Here is a 26,252-nt window from a genome sequence, read left to right as displayed (position 1 = left end):
TAGGGAACAACACAGTGTGCAAACCAACATGGTGCTTCAGAAGGAGCTGAGAGTTCTATATCTTGATCTGTAGGCAGGAGAAGTAACTGCCACACTAGATCTAGCATGAGCATATGAGACCTCAAATCCACTCCCACAATAATACACTTTCTCCAAAAAGTCCAAGCCTCTTAATAATGCCATTTCCTATGGTTAAATCTTTCAAACACATGAGCCTATACAGGCTATTCTTTTCAAACCATACATGTCTCATTGCTCTATTATACTCCCTGTTCTTGCCTTCATCTTCTATGCCTCTTCCCATTTCATGTCATATATCCATGCATATATATGCATATATACATACACACACACACACACAAACACACACACACACACACAAACACACACACACACACACACACACACACATTGGAACATCCTGTATATTTGTACGTATTTATATATTTTTAACACTACATTCATCATATATGATATTGCATTTGTATCTCTGGATCTGGATTACTTTGATTATAAAACTATTTTCAATTCTATATGGTTTTCTGGGAATGTCACTATGTCATTTTCTTTATAGTTGAATGTAATTCCACTGGGTATATATGCATTTTTCTTGTCTATCATCTACTGATTCACATCAAGGTTCATTCCATATGTTAGTTATTGGGATTAATTCAGTAATCATGGCTGTTATAGTAATCATATACAGTAGTATACAGCTGAATTTTCTCATCATGATACCAGGGTCCTATCGTCAGCCCTGAATCTACAATAAAGTCTTAGTAAAGGGTATTGATTAAAAGAAATTGCAATAAAAAAGTGGCCAGAACTCCAAAGAATGATCTGAAGCAAAACTATCTTAATCCCCTCTGTCACACTCTGTAGAATGTTTTTCCATCATTCTTGCTCTTCCGTTCACCTCATGCTGTGTCCTCATTCCTCGCTATTTTTTCTTCTTCTAATATGTCTCTTATTAATTTTACAGATTTCAGATTGAACATCAGGTTCTGTGTATAGCCAGGGAATATTTGTTAAATGAATGATGGCCCTATTAGCCCATTAAGCATATATTGATTGCTATAATTAGGTCCCAGGCAGCAGACTAAGGCCTGGGGTTATAGGAATTGATATGAAACTCTCTGTGCCTTGAGGAGTTTCTTTCATATTTGGAGACTGCAGTCATGTAGAGAGATAATTAAAGCACAATGGAAACGGCACAACAGAAGAAGGTGCCTCATGCTTGTTGGATGAAGCATGAGAGGATGCTGCTGCTGTGATGACACAGTGGGGTAGCAGGAGTACACACACCTTCTTCTTTGCAGGACAGTCTGCTTTCTACATGTCAGTTGTACAAATTAACACCACCATCTAATTGCTTGGTGGGGAGCAGAACTATCTACTATTCTGAAACATTACAGGAGACTTACTCTTACAGAGGAAATCTAACTAAACACACTGAAAGGCCATTTACAGGTGAAATAGCAGATCCCAGAGCATTGGTTACAAAGACCAGTAGAACTGCTTTACAGAGGAAAATGAAAACATGATTATAGTGGAACATCTGGATGTGGTCCAATATGATTAGGCAAGCTATACTAAGAAATGGAGGGGGATCTAATGAAACCCTGGGAGATAACAGATTCCAAACAACCATGAACTCTTATCCTAGGCCTGAGGACACATGCACCCTGACACATGTACACACACACACACACACACACACACACACACACACACACACACATATATATATTTACACGTGAGAAGGACTCAATATCTTTTGGTTATGTTGGTTTTTAGTACATATACATCTGTTATTTGGTTTTAGACCACTGATCTCTGGTATAAATAAGCCCTAAATGAGAACACGTCCTTCTCAATATTATTAAGACTGTTCATCTCCAGTACAAGCATGTTCAAAGGACAAGTAAAAACCTTGGCTCTAGGCTTCTAAACTTACATCTTGCTACTCCAGGAATGAGTGGACAGCATCAGTTCAGTGGCAAATGTATGCCTTCTACATTCCTTGGGGTTTACCTATAGTAGAACCACAGAGGCTGTATGGCACTTTTAGTGACCTCTGGGTGTTAGACTGCTCAATCTCGCAGTCCTGCTGACACTCTTCTCTCAGGTTAAACAGTGGGAATCTTAGAACTCCAAATCACTGCTCCGGCAACATATGTAATTAACATCAAGACATTTCTCAAAGCATGTAGGCCCTGGGAAATCATAAGATTGATAAATCCTTATTCAAATTAACAACAAGGTGGAGAAAGATATCCAAATTAACAACATTAGAAATGAAAGGAGGACATAACAAGAGACACTGAGGAAAACCAGGGAATCATAAGGAAGTACTTTTAAAACCTGTACTACTCTGTGTACTCTATTAAATTGGAAAATTGAAAAGAAATGGGTAATTTTCTAAAAAAAAGAAAGAAAGAAAAGAAAAGAAAAAAGCTGAGAGCCAGATGGTTTACTGCAGAATTCTTTCAAAGAAGGATTAATGCCAATATTCCTCAAATTATTTCACAAAGTAGAAACAGAAGAAACATTCCTCAGTTCATTCTCTGAGGCTACAATTAGTCTGCTACACAAACGACACAAGACCCAAAGTAGAAAGAAAATTATAGACCAGTTTCCTTTATGAATATATATGCAAAAAGAAAATCTTACAAACCAAATCCAAGAATACATTAAAGAGAATATTCACCATGATCAAGTAGGTTTTATCCCAGAGATGCAGGGGTAGTTCAATATGCAAAATCAATAAATGTAATCTACTACCTAAAAAACTAAAAAAAAAATACATACACACATGATCATTTCATGAGATTCAGAAAAGACCTTTGACAAAAACCCAACACTTTTCCATGAAAAAAAAACATGGAGAGACTAGAGATCCAATGGACATGCATAAAAGTAATAAAGGCAGATTACAGCAAGCCTCTAGCCAACATCAAATTAAATGGGGAGAAACTAAAAGCAATTTTGCTAAGATCAGGAATAAGACAAGCTTTCCCACTCTATACCAAGTCAATATAGGACTTGGAGTTTTAGCTAAAGTAATAAGATAAGTGAAAGAGATCAAAGGTATACAAATTGGAAAGGTACAACTCATTCACAGTGGCAGCCTACAGAATGGGAAAGTATTTTTCACTAGCTCTGCATTTGACAAAGGAATAATTCCTGAAATATGTAAAGAACACAATAAACTAGATATCAACAAACAAACAAACACCCAAACAAATAGAGTAGGGTACAGATCTAAACGGAGAGATCTAAAAAGAAGATTCTCGAATGGCGGAGAAACACGTAAAGAAATGTTCAGCATCCTTAACTCTCTGGGAAATGCAAATCAAGACAACTTGAGACTCCATCTTAACCCTGTCAGAGCGAATAAGATCCATAACACAAGTGACAGCTCACGCTGGTGACGGTGTGGAGCGAGGTGAACACTCCTCCATTGTTGGTGGGAGTAAACACTTGTACAGCCCCTGTGGAAATCAGCATGGCTGTTCCTCAGAAAGATGGGAATCCATCTACCTCAAGAGCCACCTACACCGCTCTCAAGCATCCCAGGTCCAGAAAGATAAATATGGTGTGTGCTCACTTTAATCTGGATATTAGCCCTTAAATCAATGATAACCCAGTACAATTCATAGACCCAGAGAGGTTAGGCATAGGGACTAGGGGACACACACGGATCTCCCTAGCAGGGGGAATAGGATAGATTTTAGGGGTTGACTGGAGCTGGATGGACAAGAATCGGAGGGTCAGATGGAAAGGGGAAGGGAGGATGAGATTGTGGGAGGGCATGAGGGGAGAGACAGCTAGAATTCAAGAGCATTTGAGGGGTGGGATGGAAACCTAGAGCAAATATTTGAATGTGAAGTCTCCTAATGAAGTCTCCAAATAATGAGGGTGACAGAGCCCCTAAGCGTTCATCTCTTGTCACCAAATAAAACTTCCACTGCTGGACTGGATTTCATCCAACTGAGTTGTTGGCTAAAGGGATCCCATGAAAATCCTTAAATAACCCAGGCTGCTGCCAACACAGGTTGTTCTCCACAAACTGATAGTAAGACCCCATTGCTGAACACAATTCCTACAAAACCCATTGAACATGGAGAGGATGAGTTGTTACCTAAATAAAACCTTCGCCCCCATGTTCTAGTGTCTATGGCATGGACAGGTACAGTGAAGACTAGCAGTCGTGGAAAGTAAACACCAAACCTTTGATCTACAATCTCTCCTGCCTGAAAACCATGCTGGGGAAATGGCAACACAAGCTTTGTTGGAGTAACCAACTGATGCTCAATTTGACTTAAGGCCCATTCCATGACATAGAACCCCGTGCTGGATAGTGCTTGGGTGTACAAGGCTAGATAGCCCAGAGACCTAGGGTAAAAGCAAATGCTACTGGTCTAAAAAAGTATAATGATAAAATGACTCCTAATGATATTCTGCTGTACTAATAGATAAGTGCCTTATTCAGACATCGTCAGTGATTCTTCTTCCTGAAGCAAATGAGAACAAATACAGAGTCCCATAACTAGATACTGTGGAGAGAGAGAGAGAGAGAGAGAGAGAGAGAGAGAGAGAGAGAGAGAGAGAGAGAGAGAGAGACGCTTTGGAACACATACAGCTCCAAATGGGTTGTATCCATTAAATCTCTCCTTTCAGAGTTCAGGGAACCCTGCTGAAGAGGAGCTGGACAGATTGGAGTGGGGGCACACAGGGAACTGAGGCTACCAGGAGAACAAGGCCTAAACAACTCAGCAAATCTCCTATGAGCTCACAGAGACTGCATCAGCAGGCACAGGGCTTACACAGGTCTGCACCAGGTCCCCTGCATATATATGATTGCTTTCAGTTTAGTGGTTTTATGGGACTCCTGAATATGTAAACGAGTGAGTCTCTGGTTCTTGTGCATTCTCTAGGGGGTCTTTTATTTTTCTGTTGGCTTGTCTTCTCTGACATTGATATGATGGCTTTTATTTTCTTATTAGATTTTATTTGTTACATTTTGTCATCTAGAAGCCTGATTTTTCTAGTGAGAGACAGAAAGGGAGTAGATCCAGGTGGGAGAGGAGGTGGGGAGCACCTGGGAGACTTAGAGGGAGGGGAAACTATATTCAGATAAAAAAAGGAAAACAAAAAATATAAAAAGTAAGAAAGTTTTTGGTGCCAATGAACACATTGTCCAGAAAAACAGCACAAAACCATCTAGTTCATGGCTTTAAAAATTCTTCTTGTTAGTAAGCACTTCCTGGCATCAGCAATGACATGAGGGTTTAGTGTCTGCAGATAGGATGGATCATACGCTCTCAGGATGAAGGTAAGGTGGGAAGATGGGAGTGTTTGCTGACAGAGATGCTTGTAGGTGATTCCTAGGGAGGCATCTCTGAGAAACGCTTGCAGCCACTTCCCCAAATGTTTGCAAGCATGCTTGAACCAGTTTTGTAGAGAGCAGGATGGACCAAGCTGGGAGATGACTGAGGCCTGGCTTTCCTTTGTGATTCTCAGAGTGCAGTGAGGTGAGGCCTCTGTGACCTCACAGGGTAAAGCCCCGCCCTAGTAACAGCAGACTTCTTAGCCTGAGGACAACTCAGAGTCCAGCAAGGACGGCTGGCATTCATAGTGAGCACATGTGTCTGCCCATGTTTGGGCTGTTTTCGTGGAATGGGTGCTACCTGAAATTCATCACGTGAGTAACTCACTCAGTGTGAGGCGCTTCCTCATTGGGGTCTTAAATGTGGGAGACTGAAACATAGAGAGGACTTGAGGTGTTTCTGAATGAGGACAGCACATCCTAAGAGAGGTAGGAACAGGTCAGAAGTCTCACAGTAGTGGGACTGGCCACTCAAGATTTCATGGTAAGGAACCCCTCACTCACCAGGGACAGAGGCCTTGGAAAGAAGCCACATACATATACCTGAACCGGAATAGGAAGCAGTGCTGTTGCCATGCCCACATTTGACCATCAGCCATAGCTTGTCCAGGGAAGGGGGCTAACATCCCTGGTACTGGTGTCTGATCCTCCCTGAGGACTTAAGTCCCTGACAGTAGCAATCTTTTCATTTGTACTCAGAGAGTTGCCACAATATGGGACAAACATCAATATCACTATCACAGGAAACACCATGACAGCACATTCCCCTCCCATTCTGTACTTACATGTTTTCTCTATGTGTATTGTATGTGTGCTCATGTGTGTGCTCATGTTTTCAGGTCCACATCCATATGTGGGAAAGTACATGAGGATGACAACGGATGATGTCACATAATGTCCTCTAGAAATATATACACTGTTAAATGAGACAGGGTAATTTATGTTCAGGGTTTATTTAAGAGGGAAAGCACAGTCGTTTCTCATATAGGCACATAGGAAGAAGCTGTAGAGAAGTGTGGTCAGGCCTCTGTTACCTCATATAAAAGCCCATTGCCATGGTAAAGGTGATGTTGATGTGAGGGAACTCAGTGTTGGGCTGGGATTCTGAAGGAACTACAGGTGTGTTGGGCTGTATGTTGGGAGAAATATATACAGATTCCTGTAATGAGGTCCTGATTTAAACTCAGTGTGCTATACTGGGAGATAAGAGGCATAATGTGGTCCTTGAAGTGACTTTTAACAGGACATGTGCTAAAGCAGAAATGTGTGTGTGTGTGTGTGTGTGTGTGTGTGTGTGTGTGTGTGTGTGTATGTGTGTGTACATGCACCCTAGGGAACTTGCCAAACAAGTACTCAGGTAGCCCAGGGAATGATCACACCCAGCCTGTACCACATGAACAGACTCCAGCCTCCGGATTGGTGCAGGATGAAGCTCTGCTGTTGTGGCCCAAGCCTGGGACAACTATCAGCTATGGCAGCCTATAGTGTCCACGGCAGGTAGGAGATGCTCCAGAGTCCTATTGTCTGGGGCTCTGAAGTGACTTAGCTTCTTCATAGCAATAATCTTTTATGTCCAAGGGTTGTCCTCAGCATGACTGAATTCAGGGCCTCAATAGAAAATATCCCAGCACTATAACTAACCCTGTACACTATACATAATCATTTTTAAATTGTATGCTAGTGTGCATGCTTTGGAAGTGTATATATGGGAATGCATGTGCCTTCAGGTTTATAGGCATGCAGGAAAGATCAGGAACAAGGACCTGAATGCCAGTTATAAGGGCTCAGTGAAGTTCTTGAGGTGTTTCTTATCTAACACGACAGGAGATCTGTTAAGTAGCCAAAACAGCAGTGAAACAAGGGTGCCTGCCATCTGGTATGCTATATATAGACTCAAAGAGAAGACGCTATACCCATGCCAGGAAGAGAGGACTCTGGGAAAAACTGTCAAGCCAGCACCTGCTCTTGAGACTCAAAGCTCAAGCCTATAAATGATCAACTACTTACATCATCCCCCACCCATGTCATCCTTTCAGGGAGCATATGCTACACAGGTATATAGGAAGAGCTTTACCAGGACCACCTCAGTTGCTACTCTAGACATGACCCTTCCTCAAAATAATCTTTATATTCAACTCATGGGCCCTTCCCTTCATGGCTACAGACTTTGGTATCACATTCTCCATCTAATTTTCATATATTTATAAGATGGGTGTTAATGTTTGTGAATGAATCTGTGTGTGTGTGTGTAGAGAATCATGTCAGCTGTTTCTTTACTGACATTCTCAGAAGTCATTGATTATCATGAGGTCAGGGAGGGAAACTTCATGAAATGCTTTCTGGGAGATCCTACTACAAGCTGTCTTTAATGGTGAAGGGTCAGGTTGGAGGACAAAATTTTAATCAATTTGATACTAGTCCAAAAGACACTTGTGTGCCTGGACAGCCTTTGAGCTTTTCTAAACAGAGTGAGGCTTGGCCTTTGTGACCTCACATAGGGGGTCACTGTCCTGGTTTTGGGTGTGTCCTAGTTCTGACAGCAGCAGAATCTATTATAAGAGAAGGTGCCCAGGGGTCCCTTTCAGGTAAGTCAGCTCAGAAAATCTTTGGGGATAGACCCAATCTCACATCAGTATGTGTACTTTACTAAGACCTTTTTGTGAAAGGGGTGACTAAGGCACAGTTCAGTGTTTTGGATGGACAAGACAGATACAAGCTTGAGAAGAGTAGTAATAGCAAGGACTAGGGGGATATCCTCACAGAGTATGACCATGGATGACATACAGAGGACCCATCCCATATGTGAAAAAGTGGCCATTTGAAGATCTGTACAGTCTCCAATGACTTGGCAAGACATTTGGAGGACTAATCTCTATTGTTTCTCCTAAGTTCCTGTGGATATTCCATCATGGGCTCTCACTCCAGAAGGAAGGAAATGCATCATGGGGCCTTGCTTCTTCTAACTTAGAAGCAACAATCTTTCCACATGAGTTTATGGGTTCTCTCTAACACAGGCACAGACAGCTACACAACAGGAAAGGGCTTTTCCAGCCAGCTTCTTTACCTTTGTATTTATATAATGTATATTTTGTTTCATGTGGATTGTGAGCTCAGTGTGTCAATACCTGAGTATGTTACCCAGAGGACAGGTCAATGATATTCTGAGAACATTGTAGATGCCAGAGAAGGACACTAAATATTGTCTTCTATAAATATCTGTTTCTTTTTTCCCAGGAATATTCCAATAGATCACAGCTAACAACAAAGTAGTTTTGGACAAATATGGTCTCAAAAGTATGCTGTACTTCAATCCCCCACCCCCGAAAATCAGATACCTTGACCCAGAAAAATTCTGGACCTAGGTATGTGGGTCTGAAATGGAAGAGGCCCAGAATAAAAAAAGTATGTATCCTGGCCAAACCGTGAACTTGAAAGAGTCCAGGTCCAAAACAAGTAGAAATGTAAGCTTGGGCCAGTTCCTGACCCTGAAGAGGTCTGGGCCCCCCAAAAAAGTGATGTGGTCCTGGGCCTATCCCTAACCCTTGAAGAGGCCTGGGCCCAAAGAAGAAGAAATATGGGCCTGTGCCAATCCCTGACCCGGAAGAGGCCTGGGCCCAAAAAAAGTGATGTGGGCCTGGGCCTATCCATAACCCTTGAAGAGGCCTGGGCCCAAAGAAGAAAAAAAATATGGGCCTGGGCCAATCCCTGACCCTGAGGAGGACTGGGCCCAAAAACGTGATGTGGGCCTGGGCCTATCTCTAATCCTTGAAGAGGCCTGGGCCCAAAGAAGAAATATGGGCCTGTGCCAATCCCTGACCCTGAAGAGGCCTGGGCCCAAAAAAGTGATGTGGGCCTGGGCCTATCTCTAATCCTTGAAGAGGCCTGGGCCCAAAGAAGAAGAAATATGGGCCCGGACCAGTCTCTGACCCTGATGAGGTCTGGGCCCAAAAAAGTGATGTGGGCCTGGGCCTATCTCTAATCCTTGAAGAGGCCTGGGCCCAAAGAAGAAATATGGGCCCGGACCAGTCTCTGACCCTGATGAGGTCTGGGCCCAAAAGAAGTAATGTGGGCCTGGGCCTAACACTAACCCTTGAAGAGGCCTGGGCCCAAAGAAGAAATATGGGCCTAGGCCAATCCCTGATGCTGAAGGGGCCTGGGCCCAAAAAAGTGATGTGGGCCTGGGCCTATCTCTGACCCTGAAGAGGCCTGGGCCCAAAGAAAAAGAAATATGGGCCTGGGACAATCCCTCACCCTGAAGAGGCCTGGGCCCAAAAAGTGATGTGGGCCTGGGCCAATCCCTGACCCTGAAGAGGCCTGGGTCCATAAATGTGATCTGGGCCTGAGTCTATCCCTAACCCTTGAAGAGGTCTGGGCCCAAAGAATAAGAAATATGGGCCTGGGCCAATCTCTGACCCTGAAGAGGCCTGGCCCCAAAACAAGTGATGTGGGCCTGGGGCTATCCATAACCCTTGAAGAGGCCTGGACCCAAAGAAGAAATATGGGCCCAGGCCAGTCCCTGACCCTGAAGAGTACTGGGCCCAAAGAAGAAGAAATATGGGCCCGGGCTAATCCCTGACCCTGAACAGGCCTGGGCCCAAAAAGTGATGTGGGCCTGGCCCAATTCCTAACTCTTTAAGAGGCCTCTGCCCGAAGAAGAAATATGGGCCTGGATCAATCCCTGACCCTGAAGAGGCCTGGGGTAAAATTAAAAGAGATGAGGCCTGGGCCTCTCCTTAATCCTTAAGAGGCTCAGGCCCAAAGTGTAAGAGATGTGGACCTAGGCCTATTTCTGACCTTCAAGAAGCCTGGGTCCTAATCAATAAGCAGCTATAGATGTAGGCTAATTCTTCAAATAACAAGGCCTGGGCCTAAAGATTATTGTGAATTCAAACCCTGACCCAGAAGACCATTAGCCCACATAAAAAGAAAATGTGTCAAAGTCAGACCATGAACTTGATGAAGTTTGGGCCCAAATACAATATCAAAATTATCTTGGAATTACCCTTACACGAAGAAGCCTTGGCCCAAACATTTAAGTGTGGCCAGGTCAAGCCTAAAATGAAACATTGTGGTTAGTATACCATGACATGATCTGGTTCAAGCTCTTAATATCAACTGATACTATGATTATTTGTGGCTAGGCCATACCCACTACTCTAGGATGGTTGGGCATAACCACAAGAGGTGATGGTCTGAGGAATGCAATAATGGCAAAGACCATAGAGTGACATCAGAGGGATCCTGGCAGCTCCCCGACCACAGAATACCCAAGATCCAGCTTAAATTCAAGGGTGTGTGAGCTACTCCCTTTTTAAGATTGTAGACAACTTTCACTACAGGGAAGCCAGGACCACACCAAGGCCTTGTAGTCTTACATCATTATTTAACAGACATTTCATACTCCAGCACTGTGTACATAGTTTTCAATAAATATAATGTTCATCTGCTATCATGTCTTTTCCTTAATTGTATATTTTGGCTCTCGTATTTCTGAATGATGGTTTTCAAACCTCAATTGAACTTCTTAAAACAGGTCGTGATGGTTACAAACAGCAAGTGTGGGGTCTAGCACTAGCTCATCTCTTTCTCACCTGCTGTCTCCGTGTGCAGGGCACACATCTTAGGCTCACACCTCATCCTGAAGCTGAGTGTACCTCTGTCCATGGTTTGTGTCTTTGCCTTTAGTTGGAGTCTCCTAAGGAGACTAAAGAAAGGAGCCAAGTAAGCAGGAGCCCTCGCCCAGTGAACAGCAAAATGTGCTATGTTCCTTCAAATAGATGAATTAGAGGTCAATGTCTTGCAGCTCTGGACTTGCCACTGATATTGGGAAGTTTGGACAGCAGATTCTCTGTGTCCCATTCCCATGATCTTTGTCAATGTATATTGTTCACAGTGCCCGAGGGCATTTGTGTGGGGTTTCTGTGGACATCATCCTGTGAATTTTTCATGGACTGGTAAATATACCTTCCTTGGGTATCCATGGTCACTGGGCTTTTCTTTTCCATCCAGGTCTGATTAACTCCATTTCTCATATGTCCTTTCCATTTAGAGATATGAGTCCTTCAGACAACACAAAAAAGTTAATGATCACATATTTCACTGGCTTTTCCATAAATTTTGAGGAAACATTCTAAGGAAGTCCAGGCTTCAGTTATCTTGCTGCTCCCATTCCTGGACAGGGACTTGCAGAATCTGAATGCAGTGCATTTGGGCCAGCATCAGAGGAAAGAGCATTAGCAATTAATGTCACAGAGTTAGAAACAGAACAGACTTTTCAGGGATGGGAAGGGCAAATGATTCCTAAAATTATTTGGGTCATCTCACACAAAGTGCTTATCTCACACCTTGTTAGATTATTGTTTTTATATTGTTTTCTGACTGTTGATGGATTAATTTGGGGATTGAAAAATGGTGATAGACTCCACCAGTGAGCCTTAGGGGTGTGCACATGAGGGTCCTGTCACTACATATGTGGTTTTGTTTAGCATGGACTGTAACCTAACAAATAAGTAACCTGGATAAATCATGAAATCAAAGGAGCCTGGATAAAACCTAAGTGTGAGAACTTCAGAATAAAGTCTGATAGGAAAGCAGCCCAGCCAGAACATGAACCCAGAGCAGCCTATGACACATTCTCAACTTCAGGAGTCAGGGACCAAACTTCATCCCTGAATAACCAGAACGAACCAAGTCCCCAAAGGAGACAGGATGTATCCTGAAACCAAAAGTCTCCAAGATCAATCCTCAAACACAAGGACCCTGGTATGAGAAACAACCTCTTGAGTTGCTGGTCATGGGGTTCCAAGAGATACTCCAAAAATATAGATTAATGACACTTCCTTTAGTCACTTCTTAGAAATTGAAGGCAAGGCTGAAAATACCAAGCATGTGGGCCATAGAATTCAGAGAATTTGGGCTAGATGTGACACTAAAATTCCTCCATGAGGTCTAGCTTTCATAATTCTGGCAGGTTCCATAGACGCTGCCAAGGGAGGGAAACAATCAATTGTGATGCCTATTAACCACCAAGTGACCGACATGATAGTGTGCCCCAAAGGGGCCAACAGTGGCACTCATATCTGGTGATAAATGTTTGTCATTGGATTTAAATTATGGTTTGCTCAACATGAGGGAAGTCTTGTCTGTTACTGGAACCCTAGCTAATTACCCATGGCTACTGAGGTCATGGGTATTATGACAGAAACTACTACTAACACTTTTCTAAGCCACTAATTCCTGACTACTACATCATTCTAATAACCACAGGGTGGGTGTCTCCTAGGAATGACATAGAATCTGCACCCATGAAACCACGATAATATGGTTACTTAAAGGAGACCTAAATGAGGACAATACCATTAGACATGTTAGTGTGGTTTGGGGAAACATAAAGGGTATTTATCCTGAGACAAAGAACTATAAACTACTAAGTTCTTTAAGAGAGAATTACTTGTCCCCACAGTTGAGCCCCTAACTGGCTAATACCTAGTGTTCATATCTGGAAACATACATATTTAAGCATCACTGAACAGACTCAGCATATTGTAGGCATACATTTATACATTGTGAATGGATAAGGATCAAGATGGTGTGGGAGAAGGAAATGATAAGAGATTTAGAAGCAGTACAAAATGATGTGATTTTATTTTAATTTTAAAGATTATAAAATAATCTTGCAAAGATTTAATGGAGTCTTTGGCTGTGTTAGGTACTCAGTATTATAATATTTTTGCGGCTGACCAGCTTTCCTGTCTTAGTATTGTATTTCAATACTCCTGCTTCCAGCCCTAGATCTTTGTCATCACAAGGAGTCAAAAATCAGATATTACACCACCATGTTGGTTATGTGGATTCTATGGTGGCAAGGAGACAGCTACCTTGAGCCTTTAAATCAGCTGACATTTCAAGGTATATTGTTCTATCCACTCCTACAAACCCCATGCCACCCAAACTTTCCCCCAAGCCCCATCTCTCATAATAAAACCCATCCCTTCATCTAGAAGGAAAGCAACACAGAAGAGAAGACTACAGCACGCTCAGCTTCTTTATGGATCAGCAGAACCCTTGTCTGCCTTCTGTTTCAGGTTTATACAAGTATCTGAGTCTGTCAGACTCCAGAAAGCCAGGAATTACAAATATGTTTTTAAGTTTCCCATTTCAATGACCTAAGGAAAATACATTTAGATAGGGCGTCTATTTTCTCACATCTCAAATGCACTTACAATGCTTTTGGGCTATCTACATACATATTAAAGCATTGTAATTTTTATGCAAATCATGTGGCTAGTTGGCTCATGTCATGAACAAAGCTTTGAGATATGTGCAATTCACTAAGGAAAGACAGACAGGCACTTTGGCTAGATCAGAGAGTGCCTGGATTATTACAGGTTGTGTGCCAACTAAAGTCTTGAGTGCCCAAATCATAGGAGAGTTCTTAGTATGTGGTTTTGAATATCCAACATTTCCAACTGTTCAATCAATCATTATTTTGTTCATTTCTAATATCTGTTTTGAGTTTTGAGTATTGCTACAGAAACAGTCCTGGCCTTCAACTGCCATCACTCATCTTTTCTCTGTCCCTCAAGTGATGTTAACTCTTAATACCCAGAAATACTGGAGCCCCCCATACACTTCCCAAAATGGTCACAAATAACAGATCCAAAGAACATTTTCTATCAGGCAATACACAGCCACCACACTCTGAAAGTCCATAGCGGAAACTGAAACCAAGGAACAAAACATACACCAAGCAAAGACAAAATCAGAAACCAGGACCTAGAGCTGTAATCACCCTAATTCCAGATGCCGAGAAGTCAGTCTAAAAATATAATCCAACAGCTAGCATTTCTCATCTTCTCTAGATTCCAGCTATCGTACCACAGCAGTCCCTGAATATCCCAACTTAGATGAAGCACAAGAAAAAGACTTTAAAACCACCTGTGTGAATATGACAGAGTTCCTTAAAGAGGAAATAAACACTTCAAAGACATCCTGGAAAACATAGTGGAAGAAAATGACTAAAACTGTTCAAGACATGAAAATTGAAATGGAAGTGATGAAGAAACCCACACTAAGGGAATTCTGGAAATGAAAATTTTAAGAATTTAAATAGGAACTACAGAATACAGGAGATGGAAGAGAGAATCTTTGGGAATGAATGTATAGTCAAAGAAAATATTAAGTCTAAAAAAGCTGCGACAGAAAACATCCAAGAAATCTATGAGACTATGAAAAGAACAAACAAAAATAGTAGGAATAGAGTAAAAAGAAGAATCCTAGCTCAAACATCCAGAAAATTCTTTCAACAAAATCAGAACTATTTCCTAACCTAAAGAAGGAGATGCCTAAAGAGGTACAAGATGTATATAGAATACCAAATAGATTGCATCATAAAAGAAATCCCCTTCATCACATAATAACCAAAACACTAAACAGACAGAACAAAGAAAGAAATTAAAAGTTACAAGGGAAAAAAGACTATGTAAGATGTAATGGTGAACCTATAAGAATTACACCTGGCTTCTCAATACATACTCTGAAAGCCAGAAGATCCTGGACACATGTGCTACAGACTGTGAGAGACAAATATCCCCAGGCAAGAGTTTTATACCAGCAAAACTTCCAATGACCATAGATGGAGAAAATGAGATATTCTATGATAAAACCAAATTTAAGCAATATTTTTTTTACAAATCCAGAGGATGCTAGAAGGCAAATCTCAACCTAAGGAGTTCAACTATACCCATGAAATCAAAGGTGTATTGGTCAGGGTCTCTAGAATCACAGAACTTATGGGTAGTCTCCATATAGTAAGAGAATAGATCGATTTGCATTCTTCTACATGCTGATCTCCAGTTGATCCATTCTTATCACCATGTACAAATGGTAAGTCCAAAAGAATCAATGGCTTCCACATCAAACCAGATACACTCAAACTAATAGAAGAAAAAGTGTGGAAGAGTCTCAAACACATGGGCACTGGGGAACATTTCCTGAACAAAACACCAATGGCTCATGCTGTAAGATCAAGAATCGACAAACAGAACCTCAAAAAACTCCAAACCTTCTGTAAGGCAAAAGACACTGTCAATAGGACAAAAAGGCAACCAACAGATTGGGAAAGGATCTTTACCAATCCTACATCTGATAGAGGGTTAATATCCAAAATATACAAAGAACTCAAGAAGTTAGGCTTCAGAGAGCCAAATAACCCTATTAAAATGGGGTACATACATAAACAAAACATTCTCAGCTAAGGATTATTGAATGGCCAAAAAGCACCTAAAGAAATGTTCAACATCCTCAATCATCAGGGAAATGCAAATCAAAACAACCCTGAGATTTCACCTCACACCAGTGAGAATGGCTAAGATCAAAAACTCAGGTGACAGCAGATGCTGGCGAGGATGTGGAGAAAGAGGAACACTCCTCCATTGTTGGTGAGATTGCAAACTGGTACAACCACTCTGGAAATCAATCTGGAGGTTCCTCAGAAAATTGGACATTCCATTACCTGAGGACCCAGCTCTACCTCTTTTGGGCATATACCCAAAAGATACTCCAACATACAGCAAACACACATGTACCACTATGTTCATAGCAGTCTTATTTATAATAGCCAGAAGTTGGAATGAACCCAGATGCCCTTCAACAGAGGAATGGATTCAAAAAATGTGGTACATCTATGCAATTGAGAACTGCTCAGCTATCAAAAACAATGATTTCATGAAATTCATAGGCAAGTGGAATGAACTAGAAAATATCATCCTGAGTGAGGTTACTCAATCATAGAAAAGCACACTTGATATTCACTCATTGATAAGTGGATATTAGCCAAAAAGCTCGAATTACCCAAGATGCAATCCACAGACCACAAGAAGCTCCAGAAGAAGGACGAAAATGCGGATGCTGCCACTCCTCCTTAAAAGGGAAAAAATATCCATAGGAGGGGACATGGAAGCAAAGTTTAGAACAGCAACTAAAGGAATGGCCATTTAGAGCCTGCCCCACATGTGGCCCATATATATACAGCCACCAAGACTAAGTAAGATTGATGAAGCTAAAAAATTCATGCTGAAAGGGACCGGATATAGATCTCTCCTGAGAGACACATTCAGAGCATGTCCAATACAGAAGTCATTGCTAGGAGCAAACCACTGAACTGAGAATAGGATTTCCTTGGGGAAATTAGAGGAAGTATTTAAAGAGGTGAAGGAACTTGTGATGCCATAAAAACAACAATGCCAACCAACCAAAACTTCCAGGGGATAAACTACTACTGAAAGACTATACTTGGACTGACCCACGGCTCCAACTGCATATGTAGCAAAGAATAGCCTTGTTGTGCCAGTGGAAGGGAAAGCCCTTGGTCCTGCCAAGGTTGGACCCCCAGTGCAAGGGAATATTGGGGGGCATAAAGGGGGATGTATAGGGGGAATACCTGCATGAGGGAGGGGTAAGGGGAGGGGAAGGACTGGACACTTATGGACAGGAAACCGGGAAGGGGACTAATATTTGAAATGTAAGTAAGGAAATATATCTAATAGCAAATTTAAAAAAAGAAATTGTAGCAAAAAAAAAGATGACAATGTCTGTGGAAAGAAAAGAACAAGGAAGGAAGGAGGGAAGGAAGAAAGGAAGAAAGAAAGAAAAAGAAAGAAAGAAAGAAAGAAAGAAAGAAAGAAAGAAAGAAAGAAAGGGTTATGGCAGTTACTTAAACTCCATTTCTACATCAAAGTAAGATATGTTCTTTAAATTGAAAAGCAAAGCCCACAAATACACTAAAAGCACAGCACTTCACTGGCCTATTTTGTTTTAGGTTATAAAGAGATTTTCAGGTAAATATTTTTGTTCAGGTTTCCTTAACAGGACAACTGCTGTGAGTGCAGACATGTCACAGGACTTATATGAAGTTGTCAGGGCTCCTGTGCTTTGGGACAAAGAGAATATTTCTCTGTGACTGTGTTGTGCAGTTGGCAGACATTCACCAATGGTAGTGTTTATTTACACTGACATACGAATTAGTTAAAATTAAGCAAAATAGAGCCAGGTTCTCAGAAGACTGAAACAGGAAGTTAGCAAGTTAAAGGCTAAACTGGGATCTATTGTTAAAAATTTTTCTCAAATTAAAAAAACAATGCAGCTGAGATTTAGGTCATTGGCAGAATACCCATTGATCATGCACAAATGATGAAATTCATAAAATAGAAACATCAGTTTCTGAATCCTAGTAGCCATATTTTGAATGTTTGCTCACTACATATGTTTAGTGACTTGATAGCATTGGCTACATAAGTGTCCATATTAATTATATGTAAAATGCTTCTTCCATCACACTGATTTTTCCTAGATGTCTGCTATAAAAACTAGAAAGTTCTCATATTGGCAACTGGTGAATCTGAGGAACTAGGTAGACCTGGAAATGACGTTTCAGACCCTTTATTTGTCACCATTGTTTTGCCCTTCCTTTTGCAATCTTCTCATTATCCTCTCGTAGAAACATTCTACTGCCTGGTCATCATCAAATACTTAGATGTGAGGGAGAAAACTAGGTAGGCTAAGTGTTGAGTGGAGGATTCTAAGATGGCCTCCTCAAATTCCTGGCCTTGGGTCCAAGGGTGCAACATAATTCCCTCTCTTGAGAAAAACAGATCTTCAGAAGATTCTGTATCTGGATGGAATTTGCTAGAGACACAGAACTGGAGAGATACATGGCAGGTTTTTATTCTCTTGAAAATATATGTACTTAAAACTTTCCAATAACCTGACTGAAGTTACAGCTTACTGCCACCATTCAGATAGTTTATTGCACTGCTATGGATCACCTAGAAGGCCATTTCTCTTCTCTACTTAAGAGATAGATTAACATGGCCTTTGTTGTCTGGTAGTATTTGCACCAAATTCTCCAGATGAGGGTCTCAAGTGTTTGCTCCTAACTGAGAACTAACTTGCCACATGCTTTCCTGTACTATGGTTTGAATTTGAAGTGTCCCTGGTAGCCATATTTTGAACACGCTTTCCCCTGGCTACTGGTACTGCTTTGATATGATGTGCAACTGTTAGGATGTTTGATTTAGCAGTGGGGAACTGTAGATAGGTCTTGAAAGTTTTTACTCTAGTGCCAGTTCAGGTATGATTCTCTATTTCTTGGTCTTCCACACAGTGGATAATGTCTGCCTCATGCAGGTGCCACCATGGACAGGGTTGATTTGTCCTGCTTTCTCTACTATCTTGGACTGAAGCTCTCTAATGCTGAGTGAAAATAAGTCTTCCCTAAGTTGTCTATGTGAGGTAATTTGATCATGTAGCACAAGAGTATTAAATGCCTCTGTAAATTTGCTTTTTCTACCCAGTCCACACAGATGGGGTTCTGAGTCCCGAAAGGATGAATGACTAGTGGAAAGATTCTCATTGGCTGGTTGGGAAGGATCTGCGATCTAAACAAACCTGCATAGTGTGTGTGTGTGTGTGTGTGTGTGTGTGTGTGTGTGTGTGTGTGTGTGTGTGTAGTGTTCCACCTTATTTGTACTATCCAATTTGCATGTTTTTTTAAAGAAAGAAACAGAAATTAGAAGGAAATTATAAGAACAGAGTTATTTAGTTTCAGGGGCATTTACAGGGTCCAGCATCAAATTTTCCATTTGAAATCCTAGCGCCATTTTATTGGTAGACACCATAAAGAACTTAAAGAACTGAAAATTTTCTGAAATTGCTGTGGAATTTTCAGCTTCAGCTATTCTTTTCCTTTGTCTGGGGTGAAATAAAGTCAATCAAATGTTTCACAGTTGTGAAGAATTGGCTTCTTAGCGTCTGCTTTATTAGAGTAGCAGAGGTTTCCTGTTCATTTTTCCTCATTCGAAGACACATTGATTTATTTAATCCACTTGATCAGCCAAATATTTTCATAACTATTTATGGAAAATGTATTGTAAGAAGTGTTAGAGAGGATGAGGAGAAAGAGGGGTCATTTGTGCATTGAACAGAAGTCAAGCCTCCTGTGCACACCATCATATGAAGCACAGTGGAAATGCGAAGTCTACAGGCTGCCTGGGATTCAATTCTTCCACATCATTTCCCCATTGAGATGCTGTGATGTAATCAAGTACTCCACAGTCTATTGTTAAGAATGACAATTTTATGGCATAAGTGGACTACCCTTATGGATCTTAGATATGTGTGATATTCCTCAAATGCTTACCTGAGTGTACACATTCTTTTTGACCTGTTTGTCCTGACATTTCTGACACATCAATTTATCTCAGAGGAGTTTTAGCAATCTTTTATCAATGGTCACTCAAAATAGCCTCTCAATATTAGAAACAAAATGATATACTTAATAGTCTTTTTGATGGCATCAACATTTTGCATAAATTAGATTGCATTACCTGACACCTGGCTACGCTATGCCATGTCAAAGGCCCAAGTGGCAGACAGCATTGAAGTACATTTGTAAAATGCTAACAGTAGCTTTATAAGCAATAATATTAATTTTAATAAGCTGTTCTCCATTGATTGTATTTATTAAATCTATTTCTCTTCTTCTTTTTCCCGAAGTTGCTACAATTCTTTGCCAACCAGCATATCGCTGCCAGCCAATATGAAGATAAAGTAAACTAATTTGACATGAGGAGTCTTATAATGATGCTAAGCCTCCAAGACACAGCCACTCAGGGATTCTTTCCAAATGTACTCATTTTACTGCTTGTACCCAACTGTACGTTAATTATTAAATAACTTTGGCTTTTATTAATTTTGGCAATTTTTGATAAGTTTTTCTACTTACGTATTTGTGTGTCTGTGCGTGTGTATGTGTGGGGTTGCACATGTCACAACTCCTGTATGAAAATCAGAGGAAAGATTATGGGCCAGAGTTGAATCCCTACGACCCATATGGTAGATCTCTCTTTTTTCCATATGGGTCTTAGAGGTTCAACTTAGGTCATCAGGCTTATAGATAATTCTTTTCCCCATTAAGACACTTACCTACCTCACCTTTTCTTCTCAATGCTCATATGTGATTACTCAAATATAACTAAAGAATGGACATATTCTGCTTCCTGGGTTCATTCAGTACAATTCTTCATCTTTCATCCTGGTGTACAAAATTCAGTCTCCCTCTCTGTGCCATTTCATTCAATATTTGGGCTTGAATTTAGGTTCATTTACTTGCTAGATAATAACTGTATCACATAACATTTATTTCTCACCCCCTTTTAAATTTTTATTTGGGAGTACAGTCTCATTACATTGGCTACACTGTCTCTGCCCTCAATCTATAACCCAGACTCAGGCTGGCTTTGTACTTGGGGCCCTCTTACATCTGTCTAGTGAGTATTTAGGATTATAGATTTTGCCACTAGAGGAAATTGCCATTTTCATAGCTGAGATTTTCTTTATTTCCTTTTCTTTAACCAGGTGCTAATAATGCAGAGTCAAGTCTTAGGGTGTCCCATATCCATGATTGTTTATGCATCCTCTAGTTTTAGTTCACAGGCTGTTTCTGAAAGGTCACTATAGAGTCCACTCTTAACATTTCAAAGAACACCAGCATTAACCTCTTGGGCCACAGAGTGATAAATATAGAGCAATGTGTAAGGCATGTGTCCTTCTTCTTCATTGTTATTCTTAACTTTCATTTCTAACATTTAAAAATGTTTAATTACTTTACAAAGGATTAGTTCTCGATAAGACTTTTCTCAAACAAGCCTTGCTTTTGTTGCTTCATCCCCATCTGCCTTACTCCCTTCTCCTCCCATTCCCTGTAAGTTTTCTTATACTTTCATGTCACATATATATATATATGTATATGTATATGTATATATATATATATATATATATATATATGAAATTAGAATCCACTCATGGGACAGGACATAAGATGTCTTTTTCTAATACTCCTCATCTAGTATAATATAATATTCTCCAGGTCCATCTATACTCCTCAAAATTTCATAATTTCATGGCTATCTTCAGCATATTCTGAGAGAATTCTATATCCTACCACAAAGACATGTGATAATCCATGTTTATTGCTGCTGTATTTCCTATAGCAAGGAAATTAAACCAGCTTAGATGTGAATCAACAAAAGAACATGGCATAAACACACAATAGAATTTCACTCAGTTGCCTCAAAATTTCATGGCTGAGTTCACCAGCACATTCAATTTTATTTATCAGCTTAAATGAGTAAGCAAACTAGTAGAAGTTTTAATAAAGAAATAAATATAACCCAATAGGAAAAGACTAATAAATATTAAATCCTGATGAGTCCTGCCACTCATCCCTTGTGAGTGGTAGCAGGGAAACTTTATGAATTTCATAGAGCTCCCAGATCTTTATCTTGGAATTAAAGTGTTGGGTGTGATGGTAACAAGCAGCTCATTTCTGTCAGGCTGTTTCAGGGTACACAACCCTTTCCCTTGCCCTTTCTTTGAAGATGGTCAGGGCACCTTTTCCACCAAAGATATTTTGATCTGAAGGCTATACCTTCTAACATTGTAATAATTCTTCATGACCATCAAGACCCTGGTTTACGGTTTAATAAATACTGAACATGTAGGGGGTTGTGGTTATTGTTTGCTTGTTTGATTGATTGCTTGTTAAGGTTAGGAACAGATGCTGAATAATGAAATCTATTTTGGAGCTGAAACTGTAGGAAAGAGCTTTGCAGTAGTAGGGAAAAATAGGGAAACATGTACAACGATGACAGTAACAATAATAGCTAATATCTGTGTTTGCCTTGAGTCAGCTACACTGCTGCACATCTTGCCATTAACATTTTGTTTAATCCCCATGACAAACCTGTGGCGTGAGCATTATAGCACCCATTGTGAGGTAGCAGAAAGGAGATTTGGAAAGCTTAAGTAACCATCGCAAATCACTCATTAAATAAACATGGAGTTTGCTTTGTATCTAAACCCAAAGAACCATCTCTTTTCATTACATCCCATCACTTATCAGAAGGGATAACGTTACACTTCAAAGTACATTTAACACAAATAATCTGCACTCATTCCATTCAAACCTGGCAAGTGACATGGTGAAGTGCATGTTTGTAAATGGATTCTGTGTATGGTTGTGACATAGGACAGGGCACAGGACTGTAGTAGAAATGGGTGAAAGCACAAATTATTTATTTTTAAAATTAATAATACTATAGAAGAAAATAACATTTCACTTCATATATATTTTGGGGGGTATAAAATATTTTATATGGTCATATCATTATGCACATTATGTTTTCAAGTTGTTACTGTTGTAAGCATTTCATGTAGCATTTAAATGTGCTATGACATCAGAATACCAATAACATGAGAATAATAAGCAACTTCTTTGCATGTAGTATTCCAAATATAGATTTTATGCATGTGAAAAAAGTTTTTGAGGGTTTTGAGTTGTGTTACTAGTGTCAAATCATTAGATTTTATTCAGTTTCAGCATTTATTTTTAAATAAAATTAATAGGGTGATATTTGGGAAATCATTATTTATAGGTTGACATATTGGAAGCTGGGGACCTATGGAATATTGTAAGTCCTCAACCATTTCAGAGAAACAACATGGCCACTGAGCTTGGGAGAGTTAGGAAGTGATAGGACTTTGCTAGTGTCAGATCAATACTCTGTAGACAGATGGTTATGTGTACAAATCCACAAAGGAATAAAATGGAGTGATGCTGAGTTTGACCTAACATTTCCTAAAGAACATAACAATGGGAAATTGGAGTTAAACTTGATGTAGAGCTTTCATAAATATCTGAATGGTTAAACCAATATTCAAATATTATACATCTTTAAAAACTGCATTCTGCGAATGTATATATGAATGTATCTGTGCATGGTATACAGGTACATATGATTGTGGAAGTACATGCATGTGGAGGGTGGATCATGTGACATGTGGAGGCCAATGGACATCCTCAGGAGCCAGTCCTCAGGTACTGTTCAACTTGGTTTGTGAGACAAATACTCCTTTTGGCCTGAAACTGAATAAGAAGTCTATGCTCGATGCCAGCAAATCCCAGAAGTCAATCTAGATATATTCTATTCCAAAATAAAATATAACATTGCAATGCATATGTTCACAAGTGGGCTTTGATGTCTGCTACACAATGTGGAAGTCTATTAGAAATTCATGGCTTCCCCATCAGTAGGATTAGAAGTGTGTGAGATCACGCCACTTTTGCATTTCACATATTTTCTGAGGTCTTCATGTTTGAAAAGCAAGTATGTTATTTACAGAGCAATAATCCTATCCTCCAAATCTCCATTTTTATTGGTAAGTAATATATAACATACTTTATTTATCACTTTTATACTTTAAGTTAATGATATTTACATGAATAACTTTTGTGATAAGAACAAATCATATTAGTAACTTCTAAAGAGTTTTAAGTGATTAATGCATTTTTAATCCAAAAACACTGAACAGAAAATTACAATTTAACTGGATAACTGAAATTTTGTGCTTATTCATTTATTAATAATTTCTCAGTATTCTCTCTGCCTAACTCCTAGTAACTATTATTTTGAACTTTGATTCTATAAACTTGACTATATTTATGGAAGTGACATAATGTAATGTCTGCATTGTCGTGATTGTGGTAATTGAGTGTACATGTGTGGGTCAGTGGTGGATTTTTTTTCTATTGCTCTGTCACCACCTCTTTTTTGATAGTCTCTACTGACACAGATGCTCACCAACTGGCTACCAGTGAGCTCCTTGTCTATGCATCTTCAGTACTAGCATTGCAGACTCATAGAGACACACCTGCCTTTCTTTCTGGGAGCTAGGGGTCCAAACTCAGCTTCTCTTACTTATACAGCCAGCATTTACTCATTTTTCCATCTCCTAAGCCTGTGATTTTGGAAATCAGTGACAAAGCAGAGTAGATCAATAGAATATTAAAAAATGAAGATTATTCATATGGCTAAATGTCAATAAATATGATAAACATCTTTACATATTAGCTGTATTATTAATCAAATTCTTAGGTGGAAGAAATATTGTATTGAAATTGTATGAAAATTTCATATTCTGATTATATATATACATATACATAATGGTCACTTGAGGGGAATGGGTGAAGTTGCAAATGAGTATGTTTCTGTTGTCATTTGCTTGAGACTCAGAGAATGGCAAGACATTCTCCTAGTGGATATAGACAGTGTGCAGAAAATATGAAGTACAATATTCTCTTTTTGATAATCCCAGCCTGAGAGTGATTCCCTACAGACACCTCCTACCAAAAATAGCTATGTTTCCCTCCTTGTTCAGCTATACATAACAAAATTACAGAATTTCTGGACTGCTGGTGTGCCTCCACCTAAGCATACAGGCCACCCAAACCCAGCTTTTCTATGTGCTTGGCTCTCATTTCTTTATTCCACATCTACTCAGTCAATTCAAACCTAAAGCTCTGAAGGTCATGTCAGTCATTTTAAGCTACCATTAAAAATTCTTCAAATAATTTAGACTTGCTGTTCAATATACTTTATTCAACATCTCTTATTTTGTCAGAGTTGTCAAATAGCTTCTCTTAGGGGAAAAATCTAATTGAAATACATTGAGCTCTAATCAGACAAAGTTGGGATTTTTTTGTTCCTTTTCAATTGTTCTTTTAAAATCATTTGGGATTAATCAACCAATATACAAATGTGTATGCTATTGTGCTAATATTTAGACTCACTAATTAGGAAAATGAACAGGACTAGTGTTAACGCACATTTCATTTGTAAATGTTGGGGACTTTTAATACAGAACAATAGCATCATCCGCTCTAAATGAGGCCTTGACTCAGCATCAGACCCATCATCTGTGCATTCAGTGATCAGAACACGCTGGTCACTGGGATTATAGTGTTAATAATCAATTTATTATGTTTCCTTATGAGTCTGCTACTCTCTGATTTGAATATGTCTCAACTATGCAAAATGATTTTACAAATCAGTAAGGGTTAAAATGGCATTATTAATACTAGAGATTGTTAATTCACTTCATGAACTTCGGTGATCTGATTTGCGAAAAGGAGACATAAACAACAATCAAGTTCTTTTTTTGTGAGGATTTCACACATGTGGGCCAAGTACAGTCAGTAGTAAACACTTGATGGTACTTGGCCTCCAGTTCTAATATTTCTTTCTATTTTTGAGACTCATTTTATTTTAAATCATGTATATATGTAAGCCTTTGTGAGTATATGCTTCATATGTGTGCACATCTCTGGAGGCCAGAGGCATCAGATTCCCTGGAGCTCCAGCTACAGTTGGTCATGAGCTACCCAATAAAGGTACTGAGTATTGAACTCCGATCCACTAGAAGAGTATTACAGGTTCCTAATTGTTTCTTCAGCTCCTCAATATTGCTTTATGAAAACTCTTCAATATAAGCTAGAGAAAATTAAACTGACATATAGTAGTTTAATTAAACCATGTCAACTTCTATTTTCCTATAAGCAAGCAGGGGTCTAGTAATATAATTTCTTTTGAATTATGAATCCATGTATAACTAGATATAAAGGCATAGTGATATTTATTTTTCTTATCTGCACCAAACACAAATATATGGAATACCCACCAGTAATACAAAGATGTCATCTTAAAATTCATAACCAAGACTATTACTAAGAACTTGATGGTCATAGCTAATGGGAACTTCTGTTTCCAAGAAGTACTTTGATTTGATAATTTTATTTCTTATTTTTAGGGTTGTGTCTTGTTTTTATTGATACATTGTACTCTGGAGGGGTCAAGGGAGAGCTAAGCAGGCCCATGTTAGTATACTAATCTATCCATTAAAGTTGGACTTGAGTAAGTTCAACATCCTAAATGACTATTTCCAATAATTAGTGAGTGGCAGATTT

The 26,252-nt window shown here is 39.6% G+C and overlaps 1 protein-coding gene and 1 long non-coding RNA gene across 2 annotated transcripts in view; one reads left to right on the top strand and one right to left on the bottom strand.

Annotated features, from left to right (window-relative positions):
* Nucleotides 1–26,252, bottom strand: part of Cntnap2 (contactin associated protein 2) — a 2,256,901-nt gene that overhangs the window by 1,343,202 nt on the left and 887,447 nt on the right. The window lies entirely within an intron of this gene.
* On the top strand, nt 4,805–8,812 carry LOC102549191 (uncharacterized). Its single transcript, XR_005504160.2, has 3 exons — nt 4,805–4,910; nt 5,527–5,707; nt 8,627–8,812. It is a non-coding gene; the product is annotated as an uncharacterized LOC102549191 (long non-coding RNA).

The sequence above is a fragment of the Rattus norvegicus genome, chromosome 4 (genome assembly GCF_036323735.1).
Source record: "Rattus norvegicus strain BN/NHsdMcwi chromosome 4, GRCr8, whole genome shotgun sequence".
In the NCBI taxonomy this organism is placed as follows: domain Eukaryota; kingdom Metazoa; phylum Chordata; class Mammalia; order Rodentia; family Muridae; genus Rattus; species Rattus norvegicus.
This window is presented reverse-complemented; position numbering and strand designations above follow the sequence as displayed.